General features: G+C 45.8%; 1 protein-coding gene across 5 annotated transcripts in view; it reads left to right on the top strand.

The window, feature by feature from the left end:
- The window catches only part of OPCML (opioid binding protein/cell adhesion molecule like), a 630,964-nt gene that overhangs the window by 72,534 nt on the left and 538,761 nt on the right, over positions 1-19,669 (top strand). The window contains exon 1 of one of the 5 annotated variants that reach the window (XM_019547025.1): positions 11,054-11,123. The exons of the other annotated variants lie outside the window; for them this stretch is intronic. The gene's annotated coding sequence lies outside the window, so the exon portion shown is untranslated. Of the gene's footprint in view, positions 1-11,053; positions 11,124-19,669 lie in introns of those variants that run through there. 5 annotated transcript variants of the gene reach the window in all.

Below are 19,669 nucleotides of genomic sequence, written 5' to 3'. Positions count from 1 at the left end.
TGGTGGGTTGGGGTTTTTTTTGTTTTTTTGTGGTCAGAATGCCCCCCCCCGACCCCCAAATATCTGATTTCAAGCTGAATTTGGGGGGCTTACAACAAAAACCTAAAATTTTAAATGAAACTGAATTAAAAAAAAAATTCTGGTGGGGAAAAAAGACTTTTCCCAAGCAGCTCTTCCTATACAATGGCCATGGATTTCAGAAGAAGTCAGCACAGGCTCTGAACAAATTGGCTGGTAGGGACATGTAAAGTGGTGAAATGAAGAGTCCCTTATCCTTAGAGGGAAGCTAATCCACAGATCACTGGACTCATTGAGGTCTTTCCATTCACTTTGCATCAGACCTTTAATCTTTGCCTCTGAATTTGTTCCACCAAACCTATAGCAGATGCATGTAGCTGATACATAATGATCCCTGCCTGATGCATGCTCCCAGTCAAAGCAGGATTGTTTCTTACAGTGCACTCTCCAGGACCTTATCTATCTACTTTTAAATATCTTGAAAAGTAGGTTTCCAACTCCTTTGTTTTATGATCTACAGATGTCACAGTTAAGAGGCTTTTCTCATATTCATCCTATGTTTTCTCTCTTATAACTTTATCCAATTGCTCCCAATATATCCATAGGGGGAGAAGAAGTTTTGAAAGGGAGGAATATCCATGAAGGATATGTGAAGAGGGTGGAGGTATCACAGGGAGAACAAAATCCTGATTGTATTCACTGCATGTTTTCTCCAGAGAAGGGGCCTGTAAGTTTCCAGGCAGAGGGTTACTTACTTGTGAGTAGAGCTGATTTTAGGATGGCAATTCTGTTTCACATCACCGAGCTTGAAATCTGTTTCTATTTTGTATTGGAACAACACCACAGTCTTTCAAGTGTTCCACAAGCATGGAGTTGTGCTGAAATGTCCCTTTCTGAGTCGGAACCAGAGTCTTTTGATCTGCAGAAGTGTCTATACTACCCCAGCTCAGGAGGTAAAAGACCCGCAGTGGGGAACACTAAAGCCCAAATCCCTATTCTGCCTGATTCAAAGAAGAATTTTCATTCCAGATTATCCTGAATCAGGTGATCAGGGATTTGAAACTAGATCTACCCCATCCTAACAATGGCACGCGAGAGAGTCCCCCTTTCCAGCTCGTGATTCAAAATGATGCACCTCTGAAAATAGAATCATAGAAAGTTTGGGTTGGAAGGGACCTCAGGAGGTCACATCTAATCGAACCCCCTGCTCAAAGCAGGACCATCTCCAACTAGATCATCCCAGCCAAAGCTTTGAACTGCCGGGTTTTGAAAACTTCCGAGGATGGAGCTTCCACCACCTCTCTGGGTAACCTGTTCCAGTGTAGTACTACCCTCCTAGTGAGAACATCGTTCCTACTATCTAACCTAAAATTCCCTTGCTGCAATTTGAGACCATTGCTCCTTGTTCTGTGCTGTGCCACCACTGAGAACAGTCCAGCTCTATCCTCTTTTGAACTCTTCAGGGAGTTGAAGACCGCTATTAAGTCTCCTCTGAATCGCCTCTTCTCTAGACTAAATAAACCCAGCCTCTGAACCTTTTTTGTTGCCCTCCACATCCTCTCTGTAGTGGGGGCCCAAAACTGGACATAGGACTCCAGATGTGGCCTCACCAGTGCTGAATAGAGGGGAATAATCACTTTCCTTTGACCTGCTGGCAAAACACCTACCAGTGCAGCCCAGTTTGCCATTAGCCTTCTTGACAAGAAGGGCACACTGCCGGCCCATTCAGGTTATTGTCCACTGTAGCCCCCAGGTCCTTTTCTGCAGAGCTGCTGCCCAGCCCGTCAGCCCCCAGCCTGTACTGGTGCATGGGATTGCTCTGTCCTAAGTGCAAAATATTTTGGCTTTAATGAGATGCCATTCTCTTTCATTTCCAACCAGCACCATCTCTGAACCTGTATGTTCTCTGTATGCCTGAAGTCTGGGGAGGTTTAGGCCCCCTTGTCCCACAGATGTGTGATTAGCAGTTAATAGAGGGCCTCTATAGAGACAGATTGATTGAATAGCTCAAGGGATTGGGAATGGTATATCAAGTCTTTGGCATCTGGGCCACTGGTTTAGATGCAGCGATGAGTAGTGACTGACTGAGGTTAAACCAGTTGGTGACCTGTGAGAACGGTATCACGCATCATGAAGTCACTGCAGGCCTCACTGTTGTCTGGCTGAATAGAGGGGTAGAAGGCACAGGAAGCCCTGGAGTTGAACTAATTCTGCATGAACGGGTCTTGCGAGTTGGAGGAGGCACACAGGTGAGTGTTGTGTGCGTGTCGGATGCTTATCCGGGGCTGTATCTATTCTTAGGATATAAACAGAGGAATCTGTTCTCCAGAGCTGCCAATCTGGCACCTTCCTGCGGTGCTAAAATTACGAAAAATTAAGAGTGATGAATATGAAAAGCATCGCTTAATTCAGAGCAAAAGGGAAATGTTGCTGACAGTCCTATTAGCCTTGCCTTGAAAGCATCTCTGATGGGAGTGGAGCCCATTCAGATGACATATAACACTGTAATGGCAAGGATGTTGGAACCTCTTCAGACTCCTCAGCTCTTTTCAAGACCTGTAGAAGAGAGATAGAGGGAGGGAAGTCAGACTGGGAGGTTGCAACCTCATTTCTTATTCCATTGTGCCTCTTTGTCCTGCTTTTTCACTGCAGGCACAACTCCTGTTGAAGGCATTCACATCTCTGTGATGCCTGGCTCCAGCCGAGACTTTTCCAGTGAGGCTCTTTTCATAACGCACCTGCTTTCCTCAAAAAAATATTCAGATTTCTTCCTCAACCAGCATGCCACCCAAACTCATCTTTGGATTTTGACTGCTTTCAGAATCCCCCCTCCTCCTCCCCTCCCCCCCCAGTTTTCAGATTTTCATTTTTTTAAATTAAAACTTGACATTTGAATTAAAAATAAATAAATAAAAGTCTGTATGGAACCATATATTTTTTGCATTCTTGTAGTCGTTTTCCACACAAAGAAAAAAAATCCATCCAGCTTGTCTGAGGAGGGTGAGGACTTTCTTATGAGGGCTGCAGTGCTTAGATCTGATCTACAGGCCTAAGCCTGGCACAGTTTTGCAGGCATGTCAGGTAGGAATGTGAAAAGATCATACCCTGAGTCCCTGCAACTGTGTCATCAAAAGTCTGCTGCTGATAGAAGAGTGTTTCTGTTGCAAAGCTGGTGTCATTTGAGGAGGTGGAATAACAACACTGGCAGAAAAAGCCTTCTGTGAGCAAATGCTGCGTCTCCGCTAGGGGACTCTGCTAACATGGCCCTGCATTCATAGCTGTAAGAGCAAGGGTGTGCAGAGAAGGGTCCATAATGTAAACAGGCCCTTAGGTGGTATGGGTAAGATGCACTCATCATCACTCAAACACAACCCTGTTGAAGTGTTAAGTAGTGTTATAAGAGGCTACTCAGGTTTAACCAGGACACGGCAACACGTGTCTGCATATGTGCACATAGCCCATCATCCTCACCCACTGGTAGCTCTCCAGGACCAGTAGGAGCCTCCACTTGAGTGGGATAGGCACGTGTCTGGGGCTGCTCAGCACTACACATCCTTGTAGAGCCCCATGGAGGCCTCTCTTTAGGTTGCATTAAAAGGATCTGTTGTGAAGTAGTGTAAAAGAGCTGAAAAGGAGTCAGTAAATCCTGCCCCAGAGGGGCATGTCATCAAAAGGTCACTTCCAAAATGAGATAAGGTTAAGAGGTTCTAAGGCATCTTTGCAGCTGAGAAGGCACTTAGCTTAGAAAACTTGTCCTTGTGCCATGCAAAAAAAATGGAAAAACCCCACCCCCAGATAATGTTGCCTGATTGCTTCATGCTGGTTCAAGCTTTTCTCTCCTCCTTTTTTTTAACTTTATATAAAGCTCACCCCAGATCTTTCATAAAGGAGGCAGGAGCATAGAAGCTATTCTTGAACAACCTTCAACAGAAAGAAATGGGATCTGCTGCCGGTTCTTTTTCCTGGAGCCTTTTAGTGAAATTCCATAAGGGACGTATGAAAGAGAAACCGCACAAGATTCTAATTTCAGGTGTGAATATGGAGACATTTTTCATTAAGAAACATATGGTGTTAAGGTTAAAAAAAGAGGTGCCGCTTGACAACTAGGAACAAAACAATGGAATAAGAACAACAGGTGGGCGAAACCTCCAGCAGGGTTTGCAAACGACAAAACCAAGCTGAGATGGTTGAGAACCAGGTGATATTGTTACTTATTAGACCTAGTCAACATTTTTCCATGGGAACGGTTTTAGTTTTTGATGGAGACTTGGGTTTTATGGCAAAAGAAGTATTTGCCTTGGATTGTCTTGTAAGGACAACATAATTTTTGCAGGTGCAAACTGATTTTCAATCAAAAAGAATGATGCTGCCCAGCTTTGTGATATCATGTGATGTGATGTGATGTGATATGATATCATGTTTTTCTTTTTATACTTTGGTTTTAGCCTGGCTTTTGATACGGTGCCCCACAATAGTCTCACAGGGAAGCTAAGAAAGTACGGGCTGAATGAGTAGAATGTAAAGTGGATAGAAAACTGGCTGGACCATTGGGCTCAGAGGGTAGTAGCCAATGGCTCGATGTCTAGTGTTTGTCTACTGGTAGCTAGTATCAACCAGAGTGCCCCAGGGGTCAGTTCTGGGGCTGGTTCTGTTCATTGTCTTCATCAGTGACCTGGAAGATGGCACAGAGTGTGCCCTCAGGAAGTTTGCAGGTCGCACCAAGCTGAGGCAAGTAGTAGGGCTAGGATTCATAGTGACCTTGACAAATTGGAGTATTGGACCAAAAGGAATCTCATGAGGTTCAATAAGGACATGTGCAAAGTCCTGCACTTAGGGTAGAGTAATCCCAAGCATCGGGATAGGCTGGGGACTGATTGGCTGGACAGCAGCTCTGTAGAAAAGGACCTGGGGGTGACAGTGGACAATAAGCTGAAGATGAGCCAACAGTGTGCCCTTGTTTCCAAGAAGGCTAACAGCATTCTGGGCTGCACTGGTAAGAGGAAAGACTGAGGGAACTGGGTTTATTTAGTCCAAAGAAGAGAACACTGAGAGGGGACTTAATAGCAGCCTTCAACTCCCTGAAGAGAGGATGGAGCCGAACTGTTCTCAGTGGTGACAGACGACAGAACAAGGAGCAGCCGTTTCAAGTTGCAGCAAGGGAAGTTTAGGTTAGTTATTAGGAAGAATTTTCTCACTAGGAGGGTAGTAAAACACTGGAACAGGTTACCCAGAGAGGTGGTGGAAGCTCCATCCTTGGAGGTTTTTCAGACCCATCTAGACAAAGTCTTGGCTGGGATGATCTAGTTGGGGCTGGTCCTGTTTTGAGCAGGGGATTTGACCAGATGTGACTTCATGAGGTCCCTTTAAACCCTAATTTTCTATGATTCTGTGTCATGTTATGACATGTCTCTTATATTATGGCAGTGTCTGTGTGCCATGGTCATGGTGTTCTGCAAAAACGTAAGATGGCTATGATCCAAGTAAGTTTTTATTTTTATTCATTTTTATCCCCTTCCTGCTCACACTAATAAGCTCAGGAGATGCAAATAAATTACTTCACTCTGGGTCTGGCCCTTTAATTAAAACCTTCTGAAATACATTGCTGATGCCCTGATGCAGGTAGAATTGTTACTTTTGTTTTATAGCTGAGGAAATCTCAGGCAGAGAGAAGTCAAGTGGCTTGCCCAAGGTCTCACAATGAGTCAAAGGCAAGCTTTGAAATGAAATTCAGGTCTTCTGGCTCCTAACTCCATGCCTTCTCTTTAATAGCAGCAGCCAGAGTGGTCTAGTTGAATGAGCTCCTGTGGTCCAACAGTGGTCCGACATCACTACAGATACAGTCCATGCTCCATCTACCAGCCACAAGTCCCTAAGCCCAGGAGGTTAGTTCAGATCAGAGACGAGATGTCATTGCTGGAGCCCATCTCTGTTTTCTCCTTTGCTCTTTGAAGTCCCGAACAGCACTGCAGTTTATAGTGAATGGCTTATGTCTCCAAACCATATTTTGTGGGATTCTGCCAGTCTCTTCTCCAGTGTCTTTGACAGTCTTGGTCAAGCCCTGGCTTTGTAGTATGTGCGTCAACTTGATGAGGCTCCATTTTTTACAAACGGATCATTCTGTTCCTTTGCCATCAAGAAAATTGTTCCCTTCCTGGAAAGGCTGCCGCAGTGCTGTAGGAATGAAGTTTGGTGCCAGGGGCAAAGCCCTCAGTGGCAACCCACCCGCATCCTGCACATACATCTGGGGGGGCGCATGCCCCACCATGCTTGCCCAGGACTGCACACAGCAGTGGGAGCCACCCTCCTCTTGTACCTCTGCCCCCCAAAATGAGCTGCTTGCAGCTCCATGCCGCACCCCACCTTGGCTGGGCAGTGCCTGTGGGCACCTCTTCGCCTTGGTGGCTGGAGCGGTCACTTTGCTCACCCCCTCCCTTGCTACAGCACTGTCCTGCTGTGCCTTTGAAACATGGCTCTGGCTGCCAGGGACCCAAACAGAGAAAACAGGTCAGATAACCACAGGCAACCTTGAGAAAGGGGTGGTGGAAGCCTTCCTTGTATTCATCATTAGTACCCTTCATGGTCTTATGCTTCAGTAGGAGGCTTTACAGGGTGAAAGCGAAAAAGATCTGAGTTATCAAGACTGTCATGTTATCAACCCCTGTATCAGAGTTCCCTGAAGTAGCTGGAGCCACAGACTGCATTGTATAACCAGGCTTTTCCCTCCCTTAATAAGCCCTATCCAGTGGCAGGGCAAAGAAGGGAATGACAGAAGCATGTGCAGCAACAAGGTGTCTTTCCCTGTGGGGAGATCCTCTGATGGAGGCAATTTGCAGCAGGTGACAAGTGGCATCCCTGAAATCCAGCAGAGCTAAGCATCCTTCTGAAAAAGAGGTAAAGGCGATTTCAAGGAGGGGGTATCAGGTCTTACAGGGGACACTTGGCTGCTACAGAGGTTGCACAACTGAGAGATTGGGTGCACACAAGACTCCCGCCACTGCAGGCAGTCCAGTTTTTAGCTCTGAATTCTCTGCAGCGAGTTAGATCCCACAGCCTCTTTGGAGCCTTTTTACTTGCACAGATTTGATCCAAGGATGGAAGGACTGAGTTTTGGGGCTTTGTGGAGATGTGAAATCTTATTTCCCTCTCTGGGTTTGGGCCAGTGAGCCAGCTGAAGATGAAGCCATGAAAGAGGAATAGGTGAAGGAAAGAAAAAAAAAAAAAGTATAAATTGGGGGAAAGGAACATGATGAGAAATCTGTCCATCGGGGATGAGAATTTGTGGGGGAGGGGTTAATTCCAGGGTCCTGCCCACTTTGTAATTTGAATAATTACATTCTGCTTCTCCAGATTCCTCCCACTGCTGCAAGGGGATGGAACAGGCTGACTCATCACTTACTCATGTCAGGTTTCTGACAGTGTTATGAACTCGCTTGGATTCAGTGGCGTTATTCGCATCTTAACACTCATGTAACTAAAAGGAGGATGAAGCCCAAAAGTGTTTACTTCCCATCTCCAATTATTGGGTTCCACTCTGCAGGCAGCTGCATTTCGGTGCATGTGGTGTACATACCCCTGTGAGGTCCTCAAAGGGCTTTGACCCTGGGAACCTGTGAGATGAAAGCTGCCATAAAAACCTGAGTCGTATTAATACAGTGGAAGCATGTCGGTCATTATTAAAGCAGTGAGAAGAACCTTAGTGGTTTGACTTTACAAGCTTCGTGCAAATATTTCTATTGGTTTCAGTCCTTGCTGGTTTGTAGGCTTTGAGTTTCCAAGCCATGCTGCACTGTCAGGAATTCAGAGAGAACCCACAACTCCACATGGTTTTATGGGGCAGCTGTACCAATCTCCGATGGTTTTGGTTGAAACCCAAAGGTCCTCTTAAGGTTGCCTGAAAAATCTGGATAGCATTTGAAGGGAGTAGCTAGTCATGTAACCAAACCCAGGCAATCTGTGTGTGGTTTTGCATTTGGTTGTGTGCTTTCTAACAGCTCAGCGAGACAGTAGGATGGGGAAAATTTGGAGCAGACTAAGAGGAGGAGTATAGTTTCCTAGCCTCCTGTCTCCTTCCAACCCACCCCTTCAATAAGCCTCTGCTGCACCGAGCTGCTAAGTTGACTCCCTTGCATTTCCCAAACTTTTGAAACCTGAACTTCCCCCTGCAGCACCAGGAAATCAGCTGTGTTCCTCCCTCCAGCTACAGCCCTGTGTTTTTCAAGGCCTGCACATCCTAATTGCTACATCTCCCTTCCCTTCCATGATTGCTTCATCATGCTTCCCCTCCCCACCCACCCTGGTAACTCTGAACATCCCACGTAGCCAGTCATTGTCAGAAACACTATCAGCGTTGATAATAGGTACCGTTCTCTGCTTTATTACATGCCTGGAAGAGCAGTGATAGAAGACCCCACCAGCTCCATGACACACGACACACGACACACGACACACTTGGGAACCCCTCCAGGAAGCATATCCCGCCTCCTCACTCCCACTCCACGTATGCCAGCTCCCTAAAGTGGGGCATTATAGTTGTCATACAGTGATGTTGACACATGGCCAGCACCCTCCTCAATTCTGTCTCAGGTGTGCTTATTGGCATGTGCTGTAGGGCAGCTACTTTGCTTTACTTCTTGGATTTGGTGTGTGCGGAGCGGGAGCAAGTGGATGAAATGTGGTTCATGGCAGCAGTCCCAGCCGTGGCCTGAAATTGCACAGATGGGCCACAGCCGGGAAGGCTGACATTTGAAATGCCTGAATTAGCCTGAAGGGAATAATTCATACCTCAGAGCTGCTGTTTCAGGCCCCTTGTAAACTCAGGCAAACTTTTCTCTGTCGGTTATGCCCATTTGTCGTTTTGAAGAGCCCCGATACAATCACAGAAGAACCCAAGGTTCCCTTTTTCCCATAAATGAATTATGACCATGAAAAGTGAGCTGAGCCTTTGTAGCTGCCTAGAAAGCAATGGGAATGATGGGTACACCTGGATCAGGCTAGGCTGTGGCCATGTAATTGGCTCTAGTTTAAGTCATTCCTACCACACTTCACGATGATAGTTTTGTCTGATTTGCATATCCCCGAAGTTCTGCTGTGACAACATGTTTTGGGATCTGCAGCTGTACTTTGCAGATGATCCCTATCTTTTGTAGAATAAAAACTACGGATGAGAAACTCCTCCAGATTTTGTAGGGTCTAAAGGCATCTCCTTCTTGCACATTGTACAGCCTCCGTCAATTGATCTGGGACATGGTGAGATTCTGGCCCCAAGCAAAACCTGGCTGATCTCCACTCTGGCTCTGCTGCTAAGGTGTTTGGGAACACTGACTGCAGCCTCAATGCTACCCCTGAACAAATTTGCTTTGGGGGTAAAGACTGGCAGAGATGGAGAGAGCTGTCTAATCCCTCAGGACCTTCTCTTGAAACAGTGATGTGATGTTGTGTTCTGAGTGATTAACACCATTGCACACCCTCCTTGACTTGGCAGGCCCGTCTCCCAACTGCAGGGGCCCATCTCACACTGCCTGCACGGTCATCTCAACTGTGAGGGTTTAAGAGACTGATGCATTTTAATGCAGCTCTTTCAATAGCACATTTGGGAGATGTTGAAACGACTACCCAGCACAGCACTGAAGGTTTGTCCACATTTGAAAACTAATTGGCATAAATACAGGGTATGAGTGTAAAGGGCTTTATATGTGCACACACTAGTTCTGGAAAAGTCTTAATCCATTTTCAAAGGTGAACTGGAAAAACTTCCTTTGAGATGCAGCCATATGAACAATTGCCATCAGAGAAGAGCAGTAGGGAGACTATATTGCACGTTGGTTGCTCTGTGGGAACTTTCCATGTGTGCATGCTTTTCCCCTGTAGTAAGTGGAAGCTAAGCTATGGTAGCTCGCTTCTCTTTCATTGAGAGTTAAACTCTTCCAGGTTAGTTTTCATTTGCCACAGAGTAAGAGCATTCATGCAGGCAAGTTACCAGGGAGCAGCTGACTCATAGGAAAGACCTGTAACCTTTTTACTTAAATTGTCCATATGGCCATACCTTTACTTTAGAATAAGTGTCCAACGAGGAGTTATTCAGGAATAGCTATTCTGGAATAAGACATAGGCAGACGGGCCTGTGAGTGCCAGGAGGTTTCTGTTTATCCTTGGTATTAGTACAGTGTAGACAGCGTTGGGTGCTTATATGCTGCCCCTAAGGCATGTGGACCCAAACCTACACCTGAGATAGTTGTCACCGTCAGGCTGCTGGCACCAGTTGTGCCTCTGTGGAGTATGCAGTTCTGGGCTGCGATGATTTGGCTCAGCTGGGCTGTGGAGTGGGGATGCTTGATGGTTGGGAACTGAACTGGGGCCAGCCGCTCACTTTGCTTGGAAGGAAGTGGGGTAGGGTTGCTCCTGACCTAGCATTCACACCAGCCACCTGGAAGTGCAAAGCTCTGTATCCTATTACCACTCCCTTCGAGCCGTTTAATCCTGTGAGCTGACAATCTTTTGATCTCAGTAGCTCTATAGTGCAGCCTAATCTAGCTGTGCAAGGCTGGCTGTTTAAAACCCTGTGCCTGTGAGTGCATACATTGGGCGGGGGGCGGCGCAGGGGGTGTTCTTGCAGGGTATGAAACACCGAAGGGTTGAAGCTTGTTTTGCAGTTGTGAGGGTTTGTTGTGTAATAGGGGAGGTGGATGGAATTGGGATCTGAGAGAAAATTATTGGGTGCTTATTATTAATTATTCGTACCCTTGTAGCTACTTCTCATAGTAGCGCTAGAAGATGTACTGCTGTAGTCCTTTGGAAAAGCAATAGAGGAATCCTGTGGCTTAGAGCAAAGGAATTTCTGCCTTGTGTTTTTTTCCCAGGGTACCAAGAAAAACAACTCTTGGAGAGGAGTGAAGAGTTTACCAGGTGGTTTTGCCTCCTTGGAGTTGGCTGGGAAAGCCAAGCTTCCTTTCCAGCTTAAAAAGCTACATGCAGGGTCATGTTACAGTCTGCCTCTTCAGTAGCAAGGAGGGATTTTTTTTTTGTTGAGAGAGAGAGCTGTTTTCTTCTTCTGTATGCACAGAAAGCCATTTGGGTTGCTAAGATGTTTGTATAATATCTATCCCACAGTAAGTACCTTCCTTTCTGCAAATACTCTTATGTGTAGCCAGTAGTGGTTTTGGAGGATGCTTATGTGTTAGCAGCAAGGGGAGAGAAGCACGGTCTTTCAGCTCCTTACCTTGGGATCTGACTTACCGCAGCTCACATGCCAAACTAGGGGTAGGTCTGGTCAGTGCTTGAATGGCAGATTGTCGAAGGAAGACCAGGGGGCACTGAAAGTTGCAGCGATGATTCAGGAAATGACTCTTTTCTCTTGCAAATAGCACTAAGCCAATTCACCAGTGCTGAGTTAGGAGGAATAGTGTTTAGTATAAGCTGCTTTTAGATCATGCTTAAAACTGGTACCAGGCCTACCTCTCTAGCCAAACTCCAGATAGGTTATTACCAGGGATCCTAGTTTTCTCTGATAAAAAAACATCCCTGATTTTCAGATTAAAATCCATGTTTTTCCGTGATTAAAATGAAACGCTGCTATATAGATCTCTTTATATTAGTGGTGTTTTGTTTTAATCATGGAAAAATGTGGATTTGGGGTTACTTTTTTAAATCTGAAAATTGGGGATATTTTTTTTTATTAGAGAAAACCAGGATCCCTGGTTATTACATTCCTCCTCCCTGGAGTTTTAGTCAGATATGACATATTTACTTCCTGTCTTGGACTGTGGGGTAGGCTTGCTTGGTTAAGCAGGTGCTTTAAGCATGCCCTCTTCCCTTGGGTCAACATCAGATTTAGGACCTAGAAAGTTCAGTCCCAAAGTCCAGACTTCTACCATCCAAACTAATGGTATAACTCCATCAGCTCAGCTGGCAGGAGTAGGTAATTACCTTGTATGTTGATCTGTCATTCAAAATAGATGCCACACTTCACAAATAAAGCATTCATTGTAGTCGAGTTTCCCTGGTGTAAATCACAAGAAGTTCTGTTGAAACCCGTGGGCTGACACATGCATAATGTGTATGAGACCAGAAGCAAGTTCATGAACCAAGATTTTCAAGGGGACTAGAAAGTTTGAGTGCCAGACTCAAGACACTTAAAAAGGCTCCTGATTTTTAGAGCCATACTTCCAGCTTTTGTCTAAACCTCAGGCCATTTGGCTCAAAGTTGGGCCTCCAAAATTACTCACCAGTCTGAAAACCCCTTCATTTTCCTTTTAAACTCCTCCAGCCCCCACTCTCAAAACTCCAGTGCGCAGCATGCTACTGACTTATCAGTATTTCTCAACCACTTCAGCTCAACACACTGCCCACTCCCCCCTTCCCTTACTCACCTCCGCTCTCCTCTGCTGAAACACAGCCTGAATGCCCCCCTGGAATACCCACCTACAACTCGCAGATTGGCTGGTGCTGTGATGAGCTCAGCTCTAGGGCTTTGTGCAACTTTTTTCTGCTGGCTTCCATCCATGTGGGCTGGAATTCAACACCTTGATGTAAAAACCCTGCAGCCTCCAGGGCTTTGCTTCCTTTATCTTGAAACGTGTGTGGGATTTGGGCACTTAGTTTGTACGTCGGATCCAAGTTGGCTCAAAAGGTTCCTGGTTCTTTTGGCACATTGGGGTGAGTTTGGGGTTGATGCAGAAATCAGAGAAGATGTGTGTAAGTTTTGGTTCCAGTATAAATGTATTTCTCCGCTCCTACCACCATCTCTCTTTCCCTCTCTCCTTTCTCTCTTCACCTTCAACATAATTCTCTCTCATATATACACACATCCTCTCTGCACACACGCAGTACCATTACCAATCAACCCTCCTGCCCTGGCTACATTGCCTTGTCTAACCAGCCCTTCTTTCTATATTCTTATTATAGCATTCCTATTGTTTTAAGCTGTAACCACTGTGCATTGTGAGTAGCATAAAGGCCGTGTTGCAAAATGGAATTGTATTGTATATACCGGCTGTGTGCTTCCTTTTAAACTATACCCCTGTCACCAGGCAGCTTGCTACAGTGTGGTTGCTGAGTGAACAGCTGAGAACCTGTGGGAAGACCCAAATGGCACTTAAATTATATTTGCTCTTTGATTTTGAAGACATTTAGTACCATTTAATAGAATCAGAATGCAATTTAACTCTGCAAAGAGAGGGAGGCTGCCTCTGGAGAAGTGACACTGCCATGGCTGGGGAAACAAAAAATTCAAGTGAGCAAAACAGCAGGGTCAGGTTTACTATCCAGATAATTATTATTAAATAAAGAAGATAGTGGGACTGTATCTGTCAGCTTCTCTGTGAACAAGAAATGGCATTAACCACTCCATTGCTGCTCCATGTGTGAGCTTCACTGCACCTGCAGTGCGCATCATATACCTGACATCTTTGTTGACAGTCCAATGGAAAGTTAAGCTTTGCCATTGTTAGTTTTAACAAGCGGGATTGGGGCCAGGTCTATATAAGAACTGGGTTACCAGTGAAGTAAACTCTCCTACTGTTGATGCAGATTGTATTGGCAAAATAGGTGCTTTCAGCACTAAAGCTAGTACCTACCAGCTCCGTGAGTGGAAAGACAATTTTGCATGGCTCCATCCAAGTCTACCTTGCTGGTTTTGCTGGTATAGCAAGGTGGGTTACAAAAAAAAATATTTGCACCTATAATCAACCTAGCCATATCATCTGACTGTGTAGGGTAGACACCACATCTGGAATAGCACTGTGAAAGTGGAGGTTTCTCCTCTCTAGGGTTTTTTGGAGCAAAGGAGGACAGTTTAGTGGCTTTTGAGGATGGTCCAGAAAAATGGTCCTGACTTCAGACTTGGGAGACATGTCTGTTCCTTTTTGTACCACAGCCTTTTTGTGTGACGTGGCCAAGTCACTAAGGTTATGTGTACGCTTGGGTACCACTAGCAATTTAAGCCATGGCAGCTTGGAGTTCAGTGCAAAACCCTTCCAAGAAGCAGGGTAAATCCTCCCTCAAGTAGGTAGCCCAGGCTCAGTCCATGTTGCCATGCCTAGCTTGTCTGAATTTAGGTATGCCATTGTTTACACTGCATTGCAGTGACTGCCATGGTCACTGTTTAGCATCTGTCCCTTACCTGTAAAAGGGCTCACCCCAATTTGCCAAAAGAAAGCATTTTCATACCTCAAAGAGGTATGTCTGATCTGTTAGAGATCACGGGGCGCTGGAATGCCATGCTGATTTGGGCTGCATAAATACCTAGGATAGACAGAAAGGTGCTCAGCTGGCAATCTAAAAGCTTGCTTTTCTTACTACCACCAGCACCATCTGTTTGTTTGTTAGTATAATTTACTTCTTTCCACCACAGAATCACATAACCGCTATGCTATAATAATCCCAACCACCTCTAGCACGTCTCGTCTCACGTTCACAAAGCACCTTACAAAAAAGGGTATCACCCATTTTACAGGTGTGTAAACTGAGTGACAAAGCTAGAATAGCATTTCCCCTACCATGATAAACAGGCCTCGAACAATCTCACATGCCTTAAACCTCTTCCTATCCAAGGGTGCCGAAGAAGAGCTGGGTTGTGCAGTGTATTAGAAAGGCCAATAAATGGAGGTTCTCTCGAACAGAGGATGGGAGCAAGTTCTAGAGTCCAGGGATTTCTGCTGGGCAACACCTTCTGCTCTTATGTATTTTAACCTTTGGGGCTTCAGGTCAAGCCTCTGATGCAGTGGTATCACATGGCACCATTGTACACATGTGTAGACTGTGCCTACCTGTAATCCAGCAATCTTAAATTCCAACTGATCACCATGGCATTTGCTTGCTGGCTGGGCAAATTCTGCTGAAGAACACCAAGTTCCTGCAGCAAAATAGTAACAGAAGGATGCTCTCTTTTCAGAACAGGCAGGATTTGAAGGCTCCAGTCTATATCCATCTGTCCAAGAGTAGGTGTGAGTATACATCTGCATCTCTAAAATACCTTGATATGTCCAATCCTCCTGGATAAAGGCAAGGGATTGAATTATTACTAAGGGACAATATTTCATTTCCAATAAGTGCCTTAATCTTGTGAATAAATATTACAGCTTCGTGCTCTAATCCCTAAGCTGGTGTATTTCTCCCCTTCCCAGTTACCTTTGTGTTGATTTACATTTAATATGTTGCCATCAAATCTTTCTCTCTGTGTGGCTTATTATAAGTGCAGTATTTATTCTGTTGAGGTTTTTTTTCTTAGTCACATCGGTATTGTATTCTAATGCACTCGCACAAAGGAATGCTGGGCACATTCCTAAGATATTTGCATCTCCGATTCCTTAATTCTTTCTGTGCTGTTGCAAACACAGTCTTTTGGCCATGCATCCAAAGTTGTGTTTCTCATACTGATGAGGCCTCTCCAGGAAGTCTCTCTGCGGGTTTTAGCCAATTCTAGGTGGCTTTGGCTATGAACTTTCACTTCTGGACACTTTCCACTCTTACACTCTTGCTTCAGAAGTTTTTCCCAACCACCCTGAGCATGTGTTTGTAAAATCCCAGTTTAAACACATGGACACAATATATGCAGCTATTTAGAATATTTCTGGGTACAGGAAGTGGGGTGGGATTCTTTCAGCTCTCCCTCCCTCCCTTGGAGTTTCAGGAGTCAGGGAAGTGGGCAAAACAAAGCAAGCTCCATCCCGAGCATCAGAGCTGTCCTTGTCTGACAGCAGAGGAGTGCTGACTGACATTTTCCCCCAAAGGTGAGGCCTTCACTTGCGAGACCTGAACTGGTAGGCTGTGCAGTGCTACTGGCACTGCATTGGTTGGTCCTTTTGACTTCATTCTCCAGTGAGTCCAGTCCTCTCTGCCACCCGCTACACCAGCCCATACACCTCTCCCGTCTCTGTACTTCTTGATTACTCTCTTGGAGTTAGTGAATTGCAGTCTCTTCTGGCCCTGTTCTTTTCTTTGTCCCATCTACCAGTGTGACCACTGGACTCAGTCTTCTCACCATCATTAGCCAGTTGCATTCATGCCAGCTCGACTTGGGCATTGCTATCATAGGTGGGCGTGGGTTCCAGTTGCAGGGGAGGGACGGCAGGTTCAGCACAGCGCTGAGGGGTGTACAGGTAACGAGTACAGGTAACGAGCTGAATTTCATTAGGTCCCTTGTGGTTCTGACAGGATAATGCAGCCAAGAAGGTGAGACAGCATCACAGATCTCAGACTGTCATCAGATTTGGGTTTCATAGTTTCATAGCTGTTAGGGGCTGGAAGGGACTTTACAGATCATCGGGTCCAGCCCCCCACTGGGGTCAGATAAGCCCAGCAAGATGAGCATCAAGATGCTTTTAGAAGATCTCCAGGGTGCAGCAAGTATAAAGCAGCTCACTCTACTTTCAAAGCGCTACCCTGTACTTACTGAGTGCATCTCCACATTCATTAATGCACCTTAGATACTGCACATTTAGTTTAGTACTTGCTTAATAAAGGACTAACTAAATGCACAGTAACTAGCAGCACTGGTGCAGTTATTTTGTGATGTTTATTGCTCACTAGCCTCATAACACTACGCAGTAGGCTATTAGCACAGTTTCTAACCGCCATGCTACTGCGCAGTGTTATTAGGCTAATGACCAGTAGGCATCTCATGTAGACGTGCCCATGGTGTACTAAGAATAGGCATGTGAAGAGTTAGTGCAGAATAGTTAGTGTACTACAAATTCAGGCTGCACCTTAGTTTGAGACAACTTCCTTATGTAAAGAAAAAGAAAAAACACACCTTGCCTTTTCTCTTCCAGTCAAGTAGAGATCAAGAGGCTAGAGACTAATCGGTTCTGCTTAAGTCTCCAAAAGTAGCCTTTTCAGAAGGGCATAGCTGCTACCTGGGTCAGCATTTTGAAGGAACTCAGTGCTAAAGCTGTTTGGAACATTTTCAGCCAAATGAAATATCCTAGAAGCCAAAATATTGTGTGGGGGTAAGAAACTCAGGCCAAGTCCTTAATCTGCTCAGTTTACAAGGAAAATCTTCATCCCAGCTTGCACTGAACAGCAGAGCAGCCTGAATCTCCAGCTTCCCAGGTCAGTGTTCAAACCACCATGGCCTGGAGGGTGAGTGGTGCTTCCACTTCGCCCAGGTATAGGGAAGAAATAGTTCAGAACCTTGAAAGTTGCTGTGAATTGAATTGTCCCCATCCTGGCAGGATAACCCAGTGCTTGGTGACTCCAACTGAGCCCAGTCCAACTGTGTGATGGAGAAAGTCTGGAAGTTCACTCTCTACACCAAGCTAATTTCTCATGGCTTTGGGTTTTAGGGACTGCACGCTACATTCTTCAAGACTTGAAAACTGGCTACTAATAGTTAAGAGACAGGGCTGGGGGAGATGGGTTTAATGCACAGGCTGACTGACAGATACCATTAGTGTTTTAATTGATGGGTCAGGTATGCAGACTGTAGCCATATTGGTGTAGAGGCAAAAAGGAATCAGGACTTGCAGTAGAGGTGATATCAGACTATGCCAGCTTTTCTCTGAGCCTAATCTGCACGTAAAATGAACTGTTCCAAACAAGAGAGTTTTACCACACCTTCAACTCTCCTATGAAATATGAATTGTCATTTTTACCCAGGAGAACTTTTACAATATTTTCTCCAATGCCTGAAGAAGGGTGTTTGTGCCTGAAAGCTTGCAATTAAAGATTTTTTTTTTTTTTTCAAAAATATAGGTGGTCTAATAAAAGATATCTCGTCTACCATGAGTCCTGATTCCTTAATTGATGGCTATCATTCTACTACCTCTATAAGCAGCAAAATAATGGAAGGGCCCTGTTTTTTAATAATGGCAAAATCCTCAGTTGGTTCGAATCATGTAGCTGCAAGGGGACCATGAAAGCTATCCCAATACTTCTAGAAGCCAAGAATCTCCATACAGTTTCCTGGGGAAGAGAGTTGCCTGAGAAGCCACACCTGGCAATCATTTGAGTGGGTCTGGCCTGGAGAAGAAACCCAGGAGTTCTCACATGAGCCTGCTGGGAGGCATCCAGTTCAGTTTTGAACAGTCTTGGGGAAGGTTCAGGGAAGCAGCCAACATTTCGGGTGCTTCTCTGAACTGTGAGTGATGGAGCAGGAGGAGGTTCGGGTCAGAGTCTCAGCTGCTTCTGGTGCCTGGGGGCTGTCTGCTCTGCCTTGGGCCAGGCTCCATGTCTAATCTAATCCCCAGCTGTTTTGGGGTTCATTTATCCCTCTTCACTCATTAATGCTGAAACAGGCAGGGACTCTGGTAGGGGAGAGGCATCTCTATTGTTGCCATTGCCTTAGAGCCGTGTCAGGGGGAAGCACTGTGAATGAGCCGTGTGTTTTATTCAGAGTGCACGAGTCCGCATCAGGTGGAAGCTCTGCACTAGGAGCTGAGGGAGGGAAGGGCACTGCAAACTGTAAATAATTGAAAGGCTTTAGCTCCCACCTCTGTGCTGGGCATTGTCAAGGGACCTCTTCTCACTTGCTACTGGTGCCCCTATGAAACCTAAGTGGCTGCTTGATAACTGCAGTGAGAGATTGCTCAGGAAGGGGGTCAGGCCTGAGACCAGATTTCAGCCTCTTACAGCCAGTGGAGGACACTGTGCTCTGCTCCCCGTGGGCTCTGGAACCAGCATTTGGTGTCAGCCTCTTCTTGGTCCCTTCTACATGGCAGAGGCTTGTGCAAGCAAAATCCTGGTAGTGCCATTCCAGCCAGAGTTATGTGAGCTAGGCAAAGGGGAGCATTTAACGCAGCCACTTAAAAGCCTCCCCACTTCCCTTTCACATCTCGCAACATCTGTCCTCACCCAGAGTGCTGGCACCCGCTCTGATCCCATGTCTCGGCATGCCCCAGCCTGGCAGCATTACAGCCGCTCTCTTTCGAGGCTGAAGTCCTGGTCTGTCATAAGCCGTGCAAATTCTGCTGTAAGCTTCAGTGGAGCCAGGGTTGCTCCCTGAGATTTCATGGCATGGATGTGGCAGCAATAAAGTCTGGTTGGGATTCAAGGGACCCGGCTCCTGTTCCTGTCCATGCTGAAGCTTCCCTTGAGCCAGTTGCTTCGACCCAACTGTGCCTCAGTTTCCCTAAGGGGTAGTGATGCTTCAATCCTTTGTATGGGCTTTGGAGCCCAACAGTTGGGTGGTGGTAGTGTTAAATAACTGATTGTTGGGAGGCTCCATTAGTTTGGCTGGTTGGGATTTTTTTAACCTGACTGTTTTTTTCAAGACAGGAAAACTCCTTCCTGCCCATCTGTAGCTGTGATAGGGCATCTGGTAGGGCACAATATAGGGAACTTGCAAATGTGGTGGGGGTTCTCCTGGGGCTCACTGTGGAAATTTGTCTCAGCAAGGGAGTAACTTTCTTGACCTGGCTACTGGAAGCTGGCCGGTGCCAGCAGACAGGGCAACCTTTTCCTATGCCCCTTACAGCAGCCCTTGTTTTTCTTGTATTTACCAGGGATTGATCCTGTATGTACCATGGTGGAGGCAGATCCTTACTCCATTATGGGCTGCTCTGGCAATTAGCACAGACTAAATGGAGAAAGCTACAAGGGCTTAGCTAAGGAGACTCAAGACCTGGCACTAGGCTCTGCAGGTTGGGGTTTTTTTAAAGAGAAAATGAGTACATTTTGAATATATGGAGATATTTATAAAACTGATGCGTTTCCAAGG

Source organism: Crocodylus porosus, unplaced genomic scaffold, assembly GCF_001723895.1.
Source record: "Crocodylus porosus isolate Cpor-Errol unplaced genomic scaffold, CroPor_comp1, whole genome shotgun sequence".
NCBI lineage: Eukaryota > Metazoa > Chordata > Crocodylia > Crocodylidae > Crocodylus > Crocodylus porosus.
This window is presented reverse-complemented; position numbering and strand designations above follow the sequence as displayed.